This window comes from Saccopteryx bilineata, chromosome 2 (assembly GCF_036850765.1).
Source record: "Saccopteryx bilineata isolate mSacBil1 chromosome 2, mSacBil1_pri_phased_curated, whole genome shotgun sequence".
In the NCBI taxonomy this organism is placed as follows: Eukaryota; Metazoa; Chordata; class Mammalia; order Chiroptera; family Emballonuridae; genus Saccopteryx; species Saccopteryx bilineata.
The window spans coordinates 164,068,461-164,090,384 of NC_089491.1; the positions used below are offsets into that span (position 1 = coordinate 164,068,461).

General features: G+C 41.2%; 1 protein-coding gene and 1 non-coding gene across 5 annotated transcripts in view; one reads left to right on the forward strand and one right to left on the reverse strand.

Annotated features, from left to right (window-relative positions):
• ATP8A2 (ATPase phospholipid transporting 8A2) overlaps positions 1–21,924 on the forward strand; it is a 759,627-nt gene that overhangs the window by 724,349 nt on the left and 13,354 nt on the right. The window lies entirely within an intron of this gene.
• On the reverse strand, positions 16,406–16,481 carry TRNAP-AGG (transfer RNA proline (anticodon AGG)). Its single transcript has one exon. It is a non-coding gene; the product is annotated as a tRNA-Pro (tRNA).

A 21,924-nucleotide genomic window follows, 5' to 3' on the forward strand; every position in this document is an offset into this window, starting at 1 on the left:
CTGAAAATGGTGAAGAGGAACAGCCATTCTGACAATGAATTGCAGTTTAGACATAACCCAGGAATAAGCAGATTCTCCCATTCACTTCTCAGTGGGCGGCACTTGAATTCCTGTGGAGGCTGTGGAGAGAGGTGTAGATTTTCTGGCACCCTGAAAGCACAGATAAGCAGTTGTTTCCTAGCACATTTTAGAGGATTTCTGAATCTTCTGGATGTATTGACTCAGAAGAAAAAGGAATCCAAAAGGCAGTGTGGGGCAGTGCTAGCCATTGGTCACTTACAGTTGATTTCTGCTTTTGGACCGACATTATTCTGATCATGTCCACCCCAGTCTCAGTCATAGTCATTGTAAAAGGCAGTGATCCCCGTCTCTGTGTCTGGCACTGGGAAAGCTAGTTAAAGCCCATTTGGTCACAAGTGAATATGACATCTTTGACCTGGTGGTTGAGAAGAATGTGGAGAACTTAAACTTGTAGCAAGGAGTTGGTCATTGTAGTGGGAATTGCTGCACTTAACAGTAATAGAATTATTGGGGTTTCGGAGGGATTTTTTTACTAATAGAAGCAGGAAAAAAGGGGTGTGTCTCATGATAGTGCACCTAGGAGTTGAGGCCAGAACCCAGGACATAGGAATGTGTATTGTAGAGCCCCATTCCTTAGCCATTCAGTGAGTCCCACTGAAGTCTGCAATTTCTAACAAGGCAGTGGGAAAAATGGTTATTTGGTGTTTTCTTTTGTTTTTCTCTTTCTCTAGCAATTAGGATTGGCTCAAGGCACCTTAGGTGATAGTAATTGACAATTTACACTTGCTGATGAGTAAACATATTGGCTTCATTAACAAATAGAATCAGTGAGTGGTTTAATACGGGACAGGTCATTTATTCATCCATGCCATAGGCATGTATGGAGAACTAAGGATGTGCTAGGCCTGGGTGTGGCACAGAACGAGATAGACAGATGCCCACTTTGTTAGAGCTCACGTTGTAGTGGGAGTAAAAGACGATGAACAGAGAGTCAATGACAATTGTTAGGAGGAAAATGAAACAGGTTTGTCATAGAGAATGGATGACTGTGTTTAGGGGTCAAGAAAGCTTCTCCAGATGACACTCAACTGAGACTCACATAAAAGGCAGTGCACACTCAACAGAGGTCTGGGGAAGGAGCATTGCAGGCCACAGAAAGAGCTGGTAGCAAAACCCGAGGCGGGACACACTTGGTTTGGCCGGTGCCTATAAAACGTGGAGCAAAGTCATCTACAAGGCAGCAGGGCTAGACACTGGGGGAGTTGTGGGCAGGGGTAGGGACCAGATCTCAGCCACCAGGAGCCATGGAAAGGGGTTAAGCACTGTGTGACTCTTGTTTTCTAGAAGATGTGATTCCAATGCCATTTTAAAGCCATAAAATCTCATTCTCAAATTTAAAAGTTAAGTAAAATCCCAATGGAAAGTATTTATTAGTATATAAATACAGAAAGTGTTTATTAGTATAAATTTATTATAAAAGCTCAAATTAACACATTTATTTGTCTTAAAGCCAGGGGTAACAAATGATTTTCAAAATGTCAAAAATTTGAAATCAGTATTATGGAGGACCGATGTATTGTTATTACATATATCCAGTGTTTTCCTATTTTCTTTTGGATCATATAGAAAAAAGCCCTGATGTCCCAAGATTAGTTGCCAGTTTTAAAAGTGTTTCACAGATGCCCTGGCTGGTTGGCTCAGCGGTAGAGCGTCAGCCTGGCGTGCGGGGGACTCGGGTTTGATTCCCGGCCAGGGCACATAGGAAAAGCGCCCATTTGCTTCTCTACCCCCCCCCCTTCCTCTCTGTCTCTCTCTTCCCCTCCCGCAGCCAAGGCTCCATTGGAGCAAAGATGGCCCAGGCACTGGGGATGGCTCCTTGGCCTCTGCCCCAGGCCCTAGAGTGGCTCTGGTCGTGGCAGAACAACGCCCCGGAGGGGCAGAGCATCGCCCCCTGGTGGGCAGAGCGTCGCCCCTGGTGGGCGTGCTGGGTGGATGCCGGTAGGGCGCATGCGGGAGTCTGTCTGACTGTCTCTCCCTGTTTCCAGCTTCAGAAAAAAAAAAAAGTGTTTCACAGTTCAACTTATAACCTCAGAAAATCATTTTTGTTCTTGATTATATTTCACATATGTAAATATTATTAAATAATTATGCAGTGATCTTATAATAATTATTAAATAATATATAAATATAAATAATACATAGTATATACAAATAATATGTTTGCTTATATTTTTGTTCATAAATGTACATGTCATATAAACACATGATCAATAGTTTAATTAAGCACTAAAACTCTAAACTAGCATCATGTGATAAATTGTTCTCTTGTGTTATGACTGATATATGCAGGTAGGAGCTTAGGTCAAGCAGTGCAGAGTAGGCTCATTGTCAGTATTAATTTATTTGAATGGACACATAGGAATGCTTTCTTCAAAAAAGCAATATATAATTACAACCTTTATAATAAGCAACCTATCTGTAAGCTCAAATATAAGAACCATTAATCTGAGATCTTTACTGAAACAAGTTATTGAAAACATTTGTGGTTTTTAATACATGAAAATTTAATGTGAATATATGAAATACTTATATATTCTTATTTTAGTTAAGTATTTCAAAAATAGTTAATGTATACAGAATGTGATTTTAAAACTAGTGTTTGGACTCTGGACGGTTGGCTCAGTGGAAGCTGGTGTGTGGAAGTCCCGGGTTTGATTCCCCACCGGTGCACACAGGAGAAGTGCCCATCTGCTTCTCCACCCTTCCCCCTCTCCTTCCTCTCTGTCTCTCTCTTCCCCTCCCACAGCAAGGCTCCATTGGAACAAAGTTGGCCTGGGCGCTGAGGTTGGCTCTGGTTGCAACAGAGCAATGCCCCAGATGGGCAGAGCATTGCCCCCTGGTGGGCATGTCAGGTAGATCCCGGTCGGGTGCATGTGGGAGTCTGTCTCTCTGCCTTCCCACTTCTCACTTCAGAAAAATACAAAAAACAAGACTAGTTTTTGATAGAATAGTAAAAAGTGCTATAATCTTAAAAGCATATATTTTCCGTGTATCTCAGTGTAGTCACAAAGTCCAGTCACACACATTCTTCAAAAACTTTGAAGAGCATATACTTTAGAAAGAAGGAATAACACAATTATTTTAATATTGCTTATACATCTAGTTGAGGAATATACGATGAGTAATTTTGGTATTTAAAAGTATTATTTTAGCAAGAATCTTATATGTACTCATTGAATTTACTGATAAATATAACTTTTAATTACTAATGGAATAAAAATAATTTTTTTAAACTAGCATATATTTCTTTTTGCCAGTTCATAAGAAATAGTCAAGATTTTGGATGGAAGAAACTTTAAATATTCAGTGTATTTCTAAAATGCTAGTTGTTTTGTTTATTAAAGCATGGGTATATCACCCGAATCTTTTTCCTCCAGGCTATGTCCTGCCTATTCAGAAAGCACTTGCTTTCTTAAAAAGAAGGGAAGACAGGAACTTACTGAAAGCGTTTTGTTATGGGGAACTTGCACTGGTCAGCTCATTGTTCAAGCTATCATCTTTTCTCCATTCTTACAAATCTACTGAAAACTGAAGACCTACCCAAGTTGCCACTGGCAGAGACAAAGCCCCAATTCATGTTCTGCATCCTCCCAATTCATGCGATGTCTTTCCCATGGCGCCCAAGAGGAAGGACACTACAGCATGCAAAGGCAAAGAGGTGTCCTGGGCCGTGTACAAGCCCCCTTGCCATCGTGTTGCCAGACAAGTTAGTTGTATTCTTTGACCAGACATTTACAGACATCCTGTGTATGGAGCATATGAGACACAATGGATTTTCAAAGTAAAATCCTTGAGCTTTTTCTTTGACAAAACGTGGCAGCAACAGTTCAGCTCCATTTGGCCTTTCTGTCTGTCCATAACCATGCCACCCCAGTTCAGCAGGCTGAACACCGGTTTCTGCTGCTTCTCAAAGTTTTTGACTTAAGTTTAGACAGTATTTCAAAATGAAAATGTACTTTTATCCTCAAAAACAATTGATTTGTATCTGAGCTATTTTGCAAAGTAATGTCTACAGGCAAAGTATACTATCTGATCCCAGATGAAGAATGTTTTTGAGGACCCTCAGGAAATTTCTCAGTTAGGCCCAGCAGACATCCCCATTTATGTACCTTAGATCTTAGGTTCTTACTGTTTCTTAAAGGCGACATGTTCTTCCCTTTTATGTAATTTTTCTCAGAGGATATAACCACACCATTCCATCAAGTTGACCTCATCCTTGTGTCACTGTTTCTTGCTGTGTTTCTTGCATGAATTCCTTTCTTGAACGCAGCAGCTTATACCATGCCTAGGTTTCTTGTTTTCTGACTTTTGTTCTTTTATAGCTCTGTTGGAGCATGTCCAACTTATGACATCATTAGAAATGTTGTGTAGGCTCAGATGAACCTTCTGTTTATCCATTCTGATCTTCTGTGCTGCTGTTTGTGTCCATGTCAGCACTAAATACTTTTACATTTCTAATGACTAAGATGTGTATGTGTGAGCAGTGTTTTCCATCTACTTCTACCGTTTACAAGAACAAAGAAAAAGGAAGTAGCAACAACAAAAGAAAAACCTGATCATAGCATTTATTTTTATTTATTTATTTTTTTACAGGGTCAGAGAGAGTCAGAGAGAGGGATAGACAGGGACAGACAGACAGGAACGGAGAGAGATGAGAAGCATCAATCATCAGTTTTTTGTTACAACAGCTTAGTTCATTGATTGCTTTCTCATATTGCCTTGACTGCGGGCCTTCAGCAGACCGAATAACCCCTTGCTCGAGCCAGTGACCTTGGGTCCAAGCTGGTGAGCTTTTTGCTCAAACCAGATGAGCCTGCGCTCAAGCTGGTGACCTCGGGGTCTCAAACCTGGGTCTTCTGCTTCCCAGTCCGACGCTCTATCCAGTGCTCTATCCACTGCGCCACCACCTGGTCAGGTCTGATCATAGCATTTACAGTGAAATTTATATCTCTTCTCCCAAAACTCTGTCCACCCCTTTGTGAACAGCGTAGGACACAACATGCTTTTAATTTGTATTTTATTCTATAAACCATTACCACACATTTCAGTCTAAACTCTTACAAACTTTTTTTTACAAACACCCACTGAGCAAGTAGGATCATGGTTTTTGTTTATTCATTTGTTTGTTTTTTAACGCCAGTGAGTGAGTAATATCCTGTTGCTGAAGATCATGTTTTAAAAACAGATTTCTCTAACAGAACCTTTGTGCATTTTTCTCCAAATCCTCAGGTGTCAGCTTGGATAAAAGTCAAGCTTTTGAGAATTTTTCACACATGGTTGCTCGTATGCATTTGCTCCCTCAGAGATGCCAGTGTTGTCGCCCCTTGTGGTAATACTAATCCAGGCAAGAACATGTATTGAGCCCTTGCATTTTGTCAGAGATCATACAAGACAATAAAAAAAAGAAATTGAGTGAAGTAATGACGGCAGATAAATAGGTAGAGACAAGAATATACTGTGAAAAGTGTTTTGATAGATGTTGCTGAGACTGCCGGGAGAGCCCAGTGTAAAACAATCGGTTGCTTGTTAGGGAGTCGAGCAGGGGGAGGGGGTTGGGCAGATGTCAAGAGTCTTCCAGACACAATGAAAAATTTAGTCTGATAGACCAAGAGTCCAAGACAGTGCTGAGAAGTTAGGTTGGATAAGTAGGAAAGAGCCAAATCCTATGACCACGATGAGGTTGGGTCTCTATTCTGAAAGCCATAGGGAGCCATTGGAAGCCTCACTTATAAGAAATAGCTGTAGAATGAGATCTTTGACTAGAATTTATGAGAAGAGCCACTCGGCCTATCTTCACCAAGGTGTCTACAGTATGCACATGAGACTACAAAGTTTATGTGTCTCCGGACTCCTCTCTCATGCAGGGCTGTATTGGGACATGCATGTTTCATCTGAGAGTGTTTGAAAGTCACCTCTCACCCCCACTCTAGAACAACATTATGTTATAGAAAGGTTTTCTTCTAGAGGTCCCACACTCTTTTTGAGGAGGAAAGATAATTGTAGATTAGACACAGCCTGGAAGATAAACACTAAGCAACCAAATGTGCAAATTTAGAATGATGCCCCCATGGGTAAAGTACCCTCCAGCGCGGAGTTCATGGTGCTGCTAATATGTGGGATGGTTCCGCACACGAAACCTGTTCAGTGGAAATAATGTGTGCTGGTCACAAAAATGGAAAAGCGATAAAACAAGTGTACTTTCAAAAATAACCACTAGACGCACCCCAAAATCACAAGGCCAAGGTCACATTCTGTTTCTCTTTCACTCAATATCTTTTCTTTTTTCTTTTTTTTTTTTCAAGGGAGAGGAGGGGAGGTAGTGAGATAAGACTCTTGCATGTGCCCTGACTGGGAGCCACCTGGCAATCCCCATTTGGGACTGATGCTCAGACCAACTGAGCTATCCTCAGTGCCTGAGGCTGACACTTGAACCAATCGAGCCACTGGCTGCGGGAGGAGAAGAGGGAGAAGAGGGGGAGAGGAGCAGGTGGTCACTTCACATGTGTGTCCTGACTGGAAATTGAACCCAGGACATCCATACATTGGGTCAACTCTTTATTCACTGAGCCTACCAGCCAGGGCCTCAATATCCTTTCAATTCACTCTCCTGCCCTTGTCCTGAGTATATACTCTTGGTTCCTTAAAGTCTGTCCTGGGGCCAGTGGTTCTTCATTATTTTGAAAAAAGAACTGTTGTATCCATCTAGGATGCCTCCCATTGCAAATTAACAGAGGCCCCAATTCAGACTTCACTTCAGGTTGCGAGGAGTCCCTGGCACATCCTGCTGTAGGGCAGTCATGGTTTGTGTCCCACACCAGGAGTGTTGTCAGGGACCCAGTTTTTTTTTTTTTTTCATCGTTACACTTTCCTCCAATACTTTATACTCATTTTGACCCCTGTCATGATTACAGGAAGGTCACCCCATGTGTAACCTTGTTCAAAGCCAGTGGGAGGGAGAGAGTTTGCCCCTAATATAAGCAGTCAACAAGTTCCTGCTTTTTTTGACGGGACCATCTGAGCTAAACCCTCCAGGCAGGGAAATGCCGCGGTGGACAGATTGAGGCCTGGCTAACCAGAATCCATCTCTTTTGGAAATTTGAGGTGGCATTCTGAGTGCTCCTCAGCAGGGAAAGAAAGAGTGTCAGTGCCCATCTTCCTGCATGTCAGTTCTGCATTAGGTTTTTAAAGGATGCACCAAACCCTTGATGACATCATTCTTTTTTTCTGAGAGAAAGAACTTTCTTCCCAGTGCATAGATGCATCTTGCTCTTAGATCTCAGCATTCTCCTGAACTGTGTATCCACTCAGGAAGCACAGTGGTCAGTCAATGGGGAAAAGCTATGGCTTTTCATCTGTTTCATAGCTTTTGTGGATGACCCAGAGAGAGGCCAAATAATACTATATAAATAACTTCTTTTTCTTTTCTTTTTTCCAAGTGAGAGGAGGGGCTATAGACAAACTCCCCCATGCTCCTGGACCAGGATCCACCCAGCAAACCCCTATCTGGGGCCAATCCTCATAACCAAGCTATTTTTATCACCTAAGTCAGAGGCTCCATGGAGCCATACTCAGCACCTAGGGCTGATGCCCTTGAACTAATTAAACCATGGCTATGGGAGGGGAAGAGAGCGAGAGAGAGAAAAGAGGGAAGGGGAGGGGTGGAGAAACAGATGGTCGCTTCTTCTGTGTGCCCTGACCGGGAATTGAACCTGGGACATCCACATGCCAAGCCAATGCTCTACCACTGAGCTAACCATCCAGGGCCTAAATAACTTCAAACATTCAATTAATTATTTTACATTGTAATCTGAAGCCCCCCCCCCCACAATTGGGAAAGGAAAGGGGAATATGTTTTCCCTTTCCTGTGCCTTGTGTATTTTATTTTTCATCATGTATTTCACAACATCATCCCTGCATCAGATACAGTGAATCTTTCTACAGACAGACCACTAGGTACCAAGAGTAAAGTAACCTAGCCAAACCTTTCAGGACAGCCTTACATCATGGAATCCAGGTAAATCTTTTCAGTGAGAGCTCTTCTTCAAGCTGGAAAACATGAGCAAGCCATGATGAGGACAATCATCTTATTTTGCAATTTAAGAATAAATGGTTTGCCCCAAATACTGGGCAGATTTAACAGCCATTCTACCTGAAAGAAGGCAAGGGCCTGACCTCTGAAGAGCCCCTTAGCCCTTGTCTGTCTATGTGCTTATCAATTTGCAGTAAACCCTGCTTTGAAAATAATGAGAGAAAACCCTGGTGAAGTCTTTGTGCTGTTGCCTCACTCACCATCCCCAGCTGGACGGCACTCCCTTAATGACAAGGCTCAGAAAGGGCTTGAGGTGTTGCCAAGACCACCATGGCCACCAGCCAAATGGAGCTGTGGGTCTGTTTGGCCAGTAGTAGCGGCCGTTGTACCATTCACATGCAGGTTCTCATTGGATTCGGGCAGATGGTAAAGAAACAGTGGAGCCAAAAAATGGTGGGCCATTCCTTTATTAAAGTCTCGCACCAGCCAATGAGCACCACACAGAGAAAACACTTCCTTCTCACTCAGGGCTCCCAAAGCCCAGACACATCCTCCAGTTCCACAACTAGGAGAATCTTCTCTGGTTTCTCCTGAATCAAAGGTCCCACCAGTCACAGCAGAGCTCACAAAGCTCCTCACCTCTGGTTCCCCATCTGCACACCTCCTCTTTCTCTACACAAACTGGCTTCTTCCTCAGCGCTCTGCATTCTCTCTGCTCTTACTCTGCAAACATGGCTTCTCTCCCTCTTCTCCTTCCCCACTCTTTTCAAAACTTTCTGGCACAAAAACCTCTCCTTCAGCAAACATTAGCAAAACAATGGCCCTTTCCAAGCAGGAAGGTAATTTGCAATTTCACAGACCACATATACCTGCCGCTGGCCTAGCCCCCTATGCAAACATAAAAATCATATTTTACAAACTTATTTGACCAACAGGGTCCCATTTTTTAGCCCTCTGCCACCCACTTTACAGATCTAGGTCTCCATCTGACCAGCCCTCAAATGACACCAGAGTGTGAATTTTCCCTTTTCATTTACCTTACCTCTCAATGATCAACATAAAAAAGGCATCTGTGGTATGGTTCTTGTTTGTTTCACCTTGAACTTTTCCACAGGTGTGGCCTCAGTTGAGAGATTGCTTCACGCTTGCTCTCTTCACCTAGCTGACTTGAAAACCCGCTGTGTATAGTCATCTTCCACTGAGGAGTGTGGATCAATATTTTGTTTAGATAATGCATTTTTTTTTATTAAGTGAGAGGCAAGGAGACAGAGACAGACTTCCACATGTGTCCCAGCCAGGATCCACCCACCGGGCAATGCTCTGCCTGTCTGGACCACTGCTCTGTTGCTTGGCATCTGAGATATTTTAGCACCTGAGGTGAAGCTGTGGAACCATCCTCAGTGCTCAGGCCAACTTTGCTCTAACCATTTGAGCCATGGCTGCGAGAGGAGAAGAGAGAGAGAAGGGGGGGGGAGGTGGAGAAGCAGATGATTTTTTCTCCTATGTGCCCTGACCAGGAATGGAACCCAGGACTTCCACACACCTGGTTTATGCTCTACCACTGAGCGAATTGGCCAGGGCTGGGTAATGTATTTTTCAAAGGACATTTCCAGATATTTAGCCAAGCTGTTTGGCCACAGGAAACAAAGTCATTAAGTATCTATGCAGGATTATAGTTGGAGAATGAAATTGTAGCTCCAATTCCAATGCAAATCAGCTAGTTAGTAGAGACCCATCAGAGTTAGTGGCCAAGGAGAGTCCAGTTCAGACACCTGCATGTCCAGCCACGGCTCACTATGTGCAGGTGTCAGCCTCAGCTGGCCGTGTCCGCCACCTGCCCTGCGGCGTCACACACTCAGTTGCTTGCTCCATTCTGAGAGTGAAGGTGCCCTCAAACCTACGCAGGAAGCCGGAAGAAGCCTTGACTCAGACATGATGAGAGTGGCAGACACACTTTATTCATCCAGCTCACCTCCAACCCACAGCTGCTGTAGCTATGGCATGTGGGAGTGTCACGGCTCCATGCCACATCCTAGGTATAGCACATTCATTGGAAAAATGAGGGAAGCTCACATGCGCACAAACTACTTGTGTCTTTGTCTTTCTCTGAGTCTGCCTGGGACTTCGTTGCTAATATAACATCCCTCCACTTGGAAGGAGGTGAGAGAAGGATAAGAGGAAAATACTTCTACATGCTCGTGGCAGCATGGCTATACTCCAGAGTACTCAGGGTTGCAAGTTGTCCACCCCTTTATCGTATCTTATTTACACAAACCCACCTTGTTCCAGAAGGGACTCGAAGCAACTCAGAAACATGACTGAAGTCTGTCATTAAAAAACAAAACAAAACAATTTTTTGAAATTGTCTAACTTCCTCCATGAGCTGGGCTGAACTTGGAGTGACTTCCTCATGGTTCTGATATCCTATAAACAAGTACCCTAGGCTGACATCCGTGAGATTCCCTCTACATAATTCTTATCAAAAGAGTTTATTTTACTCCCACTAACTGGACCATGTCTTTTCCCAGGAAGACAGCATAAGGCAGGCATCTGCATCCATTTTACCCCTTTCCTCTGTGAGTCTTTACCTGGGCCACCAGCCCACTTGTGAACTCTGAAGAACACAGAGGTCAGGCTGTGCCAGGCACCTTGATCCCTCATTATCTTCAATTAGTGTTTAGGAGGTTAATCGGTAGTGAAGTTCATCTTTCTTTAATTACTTCAACAATTGAATGGCGGCAGCCTTGTGGCCAGCTTTGAATTATTCTGTTTGTTTGGATGCTTATTTGAATTTATAAAGTCAGATGTTTCTTACCCAGACCCTGTATGTATTAGAGGGGCTGCTAGGAAAAGAGAGGAGATAGACCAGGAAAGTTGTTTTTATTGTACTTAACATGCAGACTCATAGGTCTACTAGAAGGTTTCTTGCTTTAAAAGGAAAGAAAACAGTCAAGAGAAATATCAATGGATTTCAACTTGATCCAAATCTTCTTTAAGTTCTACTAGGTGAATTTGTCCCATTTTTCATATATAAGGGCAACTTTATATTAAAGGAATTTAATTAATTAAAAAAAATACAACTTACTCATTATCTGCATGGCTTTACTATCCATCACCAATTAGATGCTTTTCCAGGTCACGTTTAATTTTCCACATTTTATCTCCTAGCCCAGTATGCTTTACCATTCAAAAACTGCCCCAAACACCTGGCTTAAATTTCCCTGTACTTCTTTTGAGCACCTTGTGCTATTTCTCTCCTGCAGCTGCTACCTGTGACCATTAAATACTAGAAATATCATCATTGTTATTTTATAAACAACCGTTCCACCCTCCTGAGTCCTTTTTATTCCTCCTTCATTATAGGCACACATTTGACCCTTGTTAAAGAGATAAACTGCCTGACCTGTGGTGGCGCAGTGGATAAAGCGTCAATCTGGAAATGCTGAGGTCACCGGTTCGAAACCCTGGGCTTGCCTGGTCAAGGCACATATGGGAGTTGATGCTTCCTGCTCCTCCTCCCCCTTCTCGCTCTCTCTCTTCTCTCTCTCTCTCCTTTCTAAAATGAATAAATAAAATAAAAATATTTTTAAAAGAGGGATAAACTGAGGTATATTCAAATTCTTAAGAGCTTATGTGAGCAAAAATCAATTCGAATCCGGCAGCACCAACCTGGAAACAGCCAGGAGCGCCCTGCCCAACAGGAGCTCAGGGAGGAACTTTTCCAGAGAAAAGGTGGGGAGCACAGTAAGGAAATTATTGATTGGGTGTATCTTAATGCCCAGCTATCTATTTGTGACTGGTCATTCATAGGCTTCAAATGTACCAGGTAGAGGCATTTTATAGGGTTACATTTTGGTATGCTTATTATGCCACTACATCAGAACCACCTCAGTCTAAGGACCTTCTTGCTTCATTTATTTCACACCCTTAAACTAAGTCATTGGGGTCATACCTCACCTGAGAATACACTTGGGACCTGGGCTGAAGTGCACCTTTTACCATGCATGGTATAAGAAAGTCACTCTTAGCCAAATTGCACGCCTATCTGACAAGTGTCAACTCTTCTTTGACAAATTTGGAATGTAGAGTCGGTAGTCATGTGGCCTGGGAATTCTGGTTTTTTTACAAAAAGCTCCTGGCCCTAACCAATGGCTCAGTGGACAGAGTGTCGCTCTGTGTGTGGATGTCCCAGTCTTAATTCCTGGTCAGGGCACACAGGAGAAGCCCCTCTTCCCTCTCCCCCTTCTCTCCCTCTTCCCCTCCTGCAGCCAGGGCTTGGTTGGTCTCAGCATCAGCCCCAGACAGGGGTTGCCAGGTAGATCCTGGTCAGGGTGCATGTGGGAGTCTAGATTCTATCTCTCTATCTCCCCTCCTATCACTTAAAAAAATAAAAATAAAATAAAAATAAGCTCCTTTTGGTCCTGGCAGGGTAGCTTAGGAGAACGTCACCCTGACACTGAAACACCAAGGTTTTGGATTCCACCCTCTGTACAAGAATCTACCAATGAATGCATGTATGAGTGGAACAACAAATCGATGTTTCTCTCTCTCTTTCAAATTAATCAAAATATTTTTTTAATTAAAAAAATTAAAAAGAGGCTCATTTTGGCAAAATCTTGGGAAGTCAACTTCCCCTTCTGGCAGAGGGTGCGCTCTAAGGGCCTTTGGAGAAGGGAAAACTAAGGACCCTGTGGCCTTGCCATGTCCATCTTCATTTTGGCTTTTGAACTTTGGCCCCACCTGCATTTATCATTCATCTTTTTTTTTTATTCATTTTTTTAGAGAGGAGAGAGAGTGGGGGGGGGGGGAGCAGAAAACATCAACTCCCATATGTGCCTTGACCAGACAAGTGCAGGGTTTTGAACCGGCAACCTCGGTGTTCCAGGTCGACCCTTTATCCACTGTGCCACCACAGGTCAGGCTATCACTCATCTCTTTATTCAGTCCTTCACCAAATAGTTCTTGAGCACCTACTGTGTACTAGGCACCACTTTTTGATGCTGGACATATAACTGTGAACAACAAACTAAATTCCAGCCCTCCTAGAACTTATTAGTGGGGTTGCAGAGACAATGACTTCTCGGAGACCATATGGCATGCACCAAGGCACCTAGGGGAAACTGCCTCACAGTCCCTTGTACAGGTTTCATGAGAGGGCCCTGACCCCCAGTCTTTATGGGTATTTGTTGATACACACAAAATAGAAGCAGGCACAAGAATGATTCCTTTTCCTGCTTCTTGTCAGGAAGCAGAGAAGAGAATGAGAAGAGAATGAGGAAATCAGGAAGGGGAACTTCTTTAGACTAGATTAAAGGGCAAGCAAGGAGCTCAAATGTCCCCACCTATTGATCAGAGTCGCTGATTCTATCCCTTTTGTGCTGTTTTCAGTGCTTTTGTCAGTAAAGCCACTGTGGCCTTTGCTTCAGGACACTAAACTCTATTCCTGCTCCCTTTTCCTATTCAGGGCCTCTACAAGTGGGGAACACAGACAGTAGACAAGAGCTATGCTTGTGAGAAGTGGGATAAACACAAGCAAAGCAGGGTAGAGAGTGAGGGGGAGAGGAGGTTTTATAGGAAGCTGGACAGAGCAGGCTGCTCTGACTGAACTAAGGGAGAGGCACAGTGGGAGAACAACTCAGGCAGAGAGAGGGCAGTGTGAAGGTGGGGAAGTATTTAGCATATTCTTGGAATGGAAAGAAAAGTGTGTTTGAGGGCAGAGGGTGGGAGGGGAAAGCATGGTGGAAACCTGGGTTTGAGAGGAAGCCAGGGGTCTTGCAATGAGTCTATGATTTTGAGCACAATCCAGTGTGTAGAAACTCTAACAGACTCTCTGCCTCTAAAGCTGCGTCTCCCTGATTAGCATGGTGCTCCGCCACTGTAGTATTGTTTTGTCTTGTACATTCCCAAATGAGCCCTATCAGGAAACGCAGAGGGCCTTGACTCGTCCTCCATCACACCTGGGGCTTCTACGCCTCCACACAGCATTGTACGGAGGCCTGTCTGGGTCAGCCAGGTGCCCTGCTAATTTATCTGTTCCTAACAGCCCGTGATTCTTACCTAACCTTCCATAGGCTCACTCACTGGACCCAGGAGCTCAGCCTGGTTTCAGAGGAACCTCACCACCTCACTGCAAGTCATGGAATGAGGTAATGGTTTCCACATGTGCCAGGGCTGTCAGTCAAATTTGACTTTGCCTGTTTGGGTAATGAGGTCAGACAGCTCCGCCTGTGGTGGACAGCCTCTCTCTTGGGTAGGGTGCCTGCAGGAGATGGATGAGGTCTCCCACCAGCCCTATTAAACGCAGTTGGGTAATGTAGCGTTTCTTCGCACTGTTTAAAAAGGTTAACTGCAGAGAAACACGAAATAGAAAGAAATGCATTAAAAACTGAGAGGGATATTTTTAATTTAAACTTTTTATTTTGAGATAATTGCAAGTTCACAGGCCATTGTAAGAACTAATGCAGAGCAATTCCATGTCCCCTTTACTCAGTTACCCCCAACAGTAACATCTTGCAAAACTACGGTCAAGTATCTCAACCCCACATTGACATTAAGGCAGTCAAAACACAGGATGTTCCCAGGACCACAAAATCTCCTCACATTGTCTTTTTATGGCCACGTTGACTTTCTATCCACTCCTTAGCCCCCTGGCAACGGTTAATATGTTCTCTACTTGTATAATTTTGGCATTTTCAAGAATGTTACATGAATGTACCCTACAGTATGAAACCTTTTGGTGGTGACCTTTCACTCAGCAAAATTCTCTGTAGATCCAAGTAGGTGGCTGTATGTATCAATAGTGTCTTCCTCTTTCTTGCTGAGTAGTATTTCATGGTGTGGACAAACCACATTATGTTAAACCATTCAGCTATTGAAGAATATTGGAGTTTCTAGTTTGGTGCCATTATGAATAAAGCTCTTATAAAAATTTGTGTACAGGTTTTTGTGTGAACATAGTCTTCATTTCTCTGGAATGAATGTCTAGGAATCCAACTGCTGGATTTGTAGTAGTTGCATATTTAGGTGGGGTTTTTTTCTTTTAAAAAAATAACCGTTATTTAGCTTACGATTCCGCGGGTTGGCAGTTGGGTTGGTGGTTGTGGCCATGCAGATTCTCACTGAATTTGAGCAGATGATAAAGGAACTGTGGAGCCAGAAAATGATAAGCCATACCAATTTATTGGAGGCTTGCAAAGACTGGCAAGCCAAAAGAAGAAAAAAAAGAAAGAAAGAAACACAGGAAAACCTGTTTTTCTCAGTGGAGGGCAAGGGATCAGGAAACCAACCAAACCTCTCAGTGGCAGGGCACAATCTGCTCTTATCACCCCTGAGGGAAGCACTTACATCCTTACAACAGTGTTGTCACATGATCATGCACTAATTACACAAAGGGCTTGCAGCAGGTAAACCAGTGAGCAAGCCTAACAAGGCTGTTTACCCCACAAGCTACGCATTAGCCCATATCTATCTGACTTTCTTTTTGAGATATAATTGAAATATTCTTCACCTTTTCAAAGTGTATAATTCAGAGATTGTTAATATAGTCATTAGGTGATGGTATGTTTGTTTTTTTAAGGATTTGCCAAACTTTTGTAGAGTGGCCATGCCATTTTACATTCCCACCAGCAATATGTAAGTGATCCAGTTTTTGTACATCCTTGCCAGCCTTTGGTGTTGTCACTATTTGTTTTTGTTAGCATTTGTGATAAGTATGTTTTGTCTAATTATTTAGATCTTTTTTGTGTTTTTTTTCATAAGCATTGTGGTTTGTTAGCATACAAATCCTATACACATTTTTCTAAATTTGCACCTAAGTATCGTATTTTTTCCTCCATAAGATGCACCTGACCATAAGACAAACCTAGGGTTTTAAAGAGAAAAATAAGAAAAAAAATATTCTGAACCAAATGGTGTGTTAAAATATTTAATAAAATACCGTATTTTTCACTAGATAAGACGCACAGGCATTTACCCCTCCACTTTTTTTTTCTTTTCTTTTCTTTTTTTCATTTTTCGGAAGCTGGAAATGGGGAGGCAGTCAGACAGACTCCCAGCATGCGCCTGACCGACCGGGATCCACCCGGCACGCCCACCAGGAAGCGATGCTCTGCCCCTCTGGGGTGTCGCTCTGTTACATCCAGAGCCATTCTAGCACCTAAGGCAGAGGCCACAGAGCCATCCTCAGTGCCCAGGCCATCTTTGCTCCAATGGAGCCTTGGCTGCGGGAGGGGAAGAGAGAGACAGAGAGGAAGGAGAGAGGGAGGGGTGGAGAAGCAGATGGGCGCTTCTCCTGTGTGCCCTGGCTGGGAATCGAACCCAGGATTCCTGCACCCTAGGCCGACACTCTACCACTGAGCCAACCAGCCAGGGCCTACCCCTCCACTTTTTTGGGGGGGAAAGTGTGTATTATGGAGCAAAAAATATGGTATCTCATTTTTTGAGCAATCCTAAATTGCACTGTATTTTTAATTTTAGGAAGCATGTGTTCATTGCTATTATATAGAAATACAATTGATTTCTGTATATTGGTCTTATATTATGCAACCTTGCTGAACTCACTTATTCATTCTGGGAGTTTTATATGTAAATGTGTGGCTTTTTTCATATTTATAATTTTTGGTATTTTCTAGACAATCATTTTAGATGAAAATAGGAGTGCTTTATTCCTCTTTATGATCCAAATGTCTTTTATTTTCTTGCCTATTGCAATGGTTAGAACTTTCAGCACTCTGTTGCTAAGAGTGGTAAGAATGGACATATTTGCCTTGTTTCTATTATTAGTGGGAAAGCATTCAGTCTTTCATCGTAAAGTATGGTGTTAGTTGAACATTTTTTGTAATTGTTTTTGGCAAATTGAGGAAGGTCCCCTCTATTCCCAATTTGCTACAAGGTCTTGTTTTTTAAAATCACGAATGGGTACTAAATCTTGTAAAATGTTGCTTTATTTGCGTCAGCTGATAGGATCATGTGATTTGCCCCTCTTTAATGTCTTAATATTGTGCATTACATTGACTGATTTTTGAATATTGAACCAGCCTTGAAGCCCTGACATAAACTCCACTTGATCATTTATATAATTCTTGTTATATATTGCTGAATTACATTTACTGATATTTCATTTAGAAATTTTGCATCTGTATTCATGAGTGATATTGGACTATGGTTTTATTTATTTGTAATATCTTTGTATGGCTTTTGTATCAGGGTTATACTGGCATCATAAATGAATTAGAAAGTGTCCCTTCCTCATCACTTTTCTGGAAGAGAACATATAGAATTAATGTCTTCTTTAAATAAATAAATATATGGTCGATTTCTCCAGTGAAGCCATCTGGGCCTAAACATTTATTTTTTGGAGGATTTTTAAATTATGAATTTAATTTGCTTAATAGTTCAAGAAATAGTCAATTATTTCAAATTTGTGAGTTTTTAAGTTGCTGTTTTTCAAGGAATTGGTTCGTTTCAACTAAGCTATCAAATTCATGTGCATAGAATTGTTTGCCCTGGTCCCCAATTATCTTTTAATGTCTGTGGGGTCTGTAGTAATATCCCATTTTATTCCTAATGTTGGTACTAATTTATATATTTTCCCCTTTTTTGTAAGTCTTGCTGGAGGTTTGTTAATTGTATTGTTCTTTTCAAATAGCAAGCTTTTTATTTCATTGATTTTCTCTATGGTTTTTCTGTTTTTAGCCCACTGATTTCTGCTCTTTATTATTTACTTATTTCAGCTTGCTTTCTTTTGCTCTTCTTTTTTAAGTTTCTTCAACTGGGAAATTAAATTATTGCTTTGAGACTTTTTTTTTTCTAATGTATGCATTTACTGCTATGAATTTCCCTTTCAGCAATAATTTAACTATGTCCTAAAAATTTTGATGTATTCTTATTTTTAATTATTTTAACTCTTTAAAATTTTTTCTTGAGACTTTCCCTTTGACCTATGGATTATTTAGAAGTGTGTTGTTTAGTTCCCAAGTGTTTGAAGATTTTCCTATTATCTACTATTGATTTCTACCTTGATTTCATTGTGTTAGGAGAATGAACTCTCAATGGTTTCAATGCTTTTAAATTTGTTGAGGTTTGTTTTATGGCCCAGGATGTGGTCTTTCTGGGTATGCTTCTTGTGCACTTGGAAAGAGTGTATATTCTGCTTTTATTGAATCGAGTATTCTAAAATATTGATTCAATTCTTTTGAGTAATGGTGTTTGGGAGTTCTTTGATTTCCTATATGTTTGTACTATCAATTTTAGAGAGAGGAATGTTGAAGGATCTAACTATAATTGTGAATTTCTCTATTTCTTTTTTCAATTCTATCAATTTTTGCTTCATGTATTTTGCAGATCTATTGCTTGGTACACAGACATTTAGGATTGCTATGTGTTCTGAGTGGATTGACCCTTTTGTCATTATATAATGTCCTTCACTGTATCTGGTAATTTTTCTTGCTCTAAATTCTATTTTATCTGATATTAATCTAGTTACTTCTACTTTCCTTTGATTAACATTCTTATGATATATCCTTTTCCATCTTTTTATTTTGTCTTCCTAGATCACTATATTTGAAGTGAGTTTCTTATAGATAGCATGCAATTAGGTCATGTGTTTTAATCCACTCTGCTAATCTGTGACTTTCAGTTGGTGTATAGACCATTTACGTTTAATATTGATATCTCAGAGTTTAAGCCAACTCTTTTATCTTTTGTGTTTTGAGGTTTTATTTCCTTTTTCATTTTCTGTTTTCTTTTTCTTTCTTGTGGGTTATGTGAACATTTTTTTAAATTTTATTTTAATTTATTGTATTTTTGAGTGTGTCTCTTAATATAGCTTTTTATGAGTTGTTCTAGTATTACTTTATGTATACATTACTGATCACAGTCTGCTGATGTCATTTTCCCAGTTTGAGTGCAGTATGGAAAACTAACCTCCTTTACATCTTTTTAATCACCCCCACTTATAATATGTATAATTGTCTTAAATATTTTCTCACCCAGTAGAGTGTTGGCCAGGTGTGTGGAAGACCTGGGTTTAATTCCCAGTCAGGGTACACAGGAAAAGTGCCTATCTCTACCTCTCCCCTTCTCACTTCTCTCTCTTTCTGTCTCTCTCTCACCCATCTACAGCCATGGCTTGAATGAGCAAGTTGGCCCTGGGTGCTGAGGATGGCTCCATAGCCTCTCCTCAGGCGCCAAAATGGCTGGTTGCCAAGCAATGGAGCAACGGCCCCAGATGGGCCCCAGATAGGGGTTGCCTGGTGGATCCCAGTTGGGGCATATGTGGGAGTTTGACTCTGTGCCTCCCTGCCTCTCACTTAATTAAAAAGAAATTAATAATAATAATAATATTTTCTCCATATACATTTAGAAGCACATCAGACAGTGTATAACTTTTGTTTGAACTTGGCAGATATAATTTGGAGAATTCAGGAGGAAAGAAAAAGCCTATTGTATTTGCTCATAGTTTTGCTTACCACATTTTCTATTCTTTCTCGATATTCTAAGAGTTTTTCTTTCATCATTTCCTCTTTATTTATAGAACTTCCTTTAGTTATTCCTGTAAGTTACTTCTGATGGTGACAAATTCTCTTAGTTTATCTTTTATTTGATAATGTCTTGATTTTTTCTTCATTCCTGATATTTTCACTGAGCTGACAGTTTTTTTCTCTTTAGGCACTTAAAAAATATTATGCAATTTCTGGCCTCAGTGTTTTCTGAAGAGAAATCCATTGTCACTCGAATTTGCTTTTTTTCTATAGGTAAAGTGTCATTTCACTTTGGCTGCTATATTGAGATCTTTTCTTTGTCTGTAGTTTTCAGAAATTTAATTATAATCTACTTTAGCCTGGATTTCTTTGGGGTTTTTTTTTCTTCATGTTTATAGGATTTGTTCAGTTTCTTGAATCTATAGGTTTAAGACTCTCACAAAATGTGGGAAATTTTCAGCCTTTATTTCTATGAGTGCTTTTTTAGCCCCATCCTTTTTCCCTTCTCCTCTTAGGACATTGAAGAATGAATGTTATGTCTTCTGTTATATTCCCACAGATCCCTGAGGCTCTAATAGTTTTTTTTTTCAGTCTATTTTGTCTGTTATTTAGATTGAGCCTTTGCTACTATTCTACCTTCCAGTTCACTGAACATTTCTTCTATCCCCTCTATTCTGCTATTGAACTCATCCAACTAAGCTTTTTATTCAGTTATTGTAATTTTTTATTGATTGCTTTTTCTGGGGGGGGGGGAGCAAAACATCAATTTGTTGCTCCAATAATTTATGCATTCATCGGTTAATTCTTGTTTGTGCCCTGACTTGAAATAAAATCCACAACCTTAGCGTATTGGGACAATGCTTTAACTGAGCTACCTGGCAAGGGCCCATCAGTTACTGTATTTTTGAGTTGTAAAACTTACAGTTGTTTCTTCTTTATATCTTCTACTTCTTCGCTGAGGCTTTGTTTTTTGTTGTTGTTTCTTTTTAATTTGTTTGAAGCATGTCACAATTTCATCAAAGCATTTCTATCATGGCTGCTTTAAAATCTTTGTCAGATTATTTCACCATCTCTGTCATCTTGATGTTGGCATCTACAGACTAGGTGTGATTCTTTTTTAACATGCAGTTTGAGATCTTCCTGATTCTTGATATGACAAGTGACTTTCAAGTGAAATTTGCACATTTTGGGTATTGTGTTATGTGACACAGGACTTTATGAAAGCCTTCCTCCTGCCGGAAGCAGGTAATTCAGATTCCCTAGTTGGCCTCAGCTGATGTCTTCTAGGTGAGAATGGGGTTCTGTGCTAGTACGAGCCTTTCTTTCCTCCAGGTCCTAGTTTTGATGATCAAAGGAGACTTGAAATCAGGGAGAACTACAGCAATCTATCTTTTTATTTTTGGAATAGAGTTTGTATTAAGTTAGGTAGCCTTGAACCTTATGTTGTCCTCAGCCAGACAGACCTCCAGCTGTTATATGTAATCTGAATTGTTTTCTTAACAAAATGCAATATCCTATCTTTGTAAAGGCTATGGAAGTTTTCTTGCTCACAATATCTTCTAGAATTTGCAGTGGATTTCCTCGTCTAGAAAAGACTTGGGATTCCATAATTTAAAAAAGTGAAAAAGATATCTTTGCTTCTGCTAGAAAACTCACTCTGTCCTTAGCTCAGTGCTGGGCATTGTGACAGATGCCAAAACAAGTAATGCCAAGATTAACTTTTGGAGACATATATAAATATGATAGTGAGTGACAGCCCAAATCAGTAAATAAAAAGCACAAGTGTAATTTTATATGTAACCATTTCTTCTGCTCTCAGCCCAGAGTAGGTATGGTGAAAATGCAGAGAAAATATACACTTGGTGTCTGTATGGGAGAATGAACCTTATAGTTGAACACACAGACGTGTTGCTGTTTCTAAGAATCACCATTTCCCATGCCTCTTCACCCTGCCTGCTCTCCATGGGTTTCTACAGGCTGAGGGATCCACAGTGGCATCTCCGCTCAGACCTGTCTAGACCCGGTGTCCAATAGCCTCCCGACGGACTCAGAAGCAACTCCAAGTCTCTGGTTCAAACCAGGACTCACTGTCTTTCCTACGAAACCTGTTGTTCCTCCTGTGTTTCCATCCGGATGCTCAGCAAGGAGTCCTGCTCAGTACACAGATCCAGTGTCAGTTCTCCTTCAAGCCTTCCTGAACTTCCTCTGAATTCTTCACTCCTCCTTTTTACCTCTTTTGAGCCTCATACAGTCTCCGTTCTACACTCATCACCTTGCACCATAATATGTGTCTGTATGGTGCAATCACTTTATTGACCATGAGCTTCATTCTGA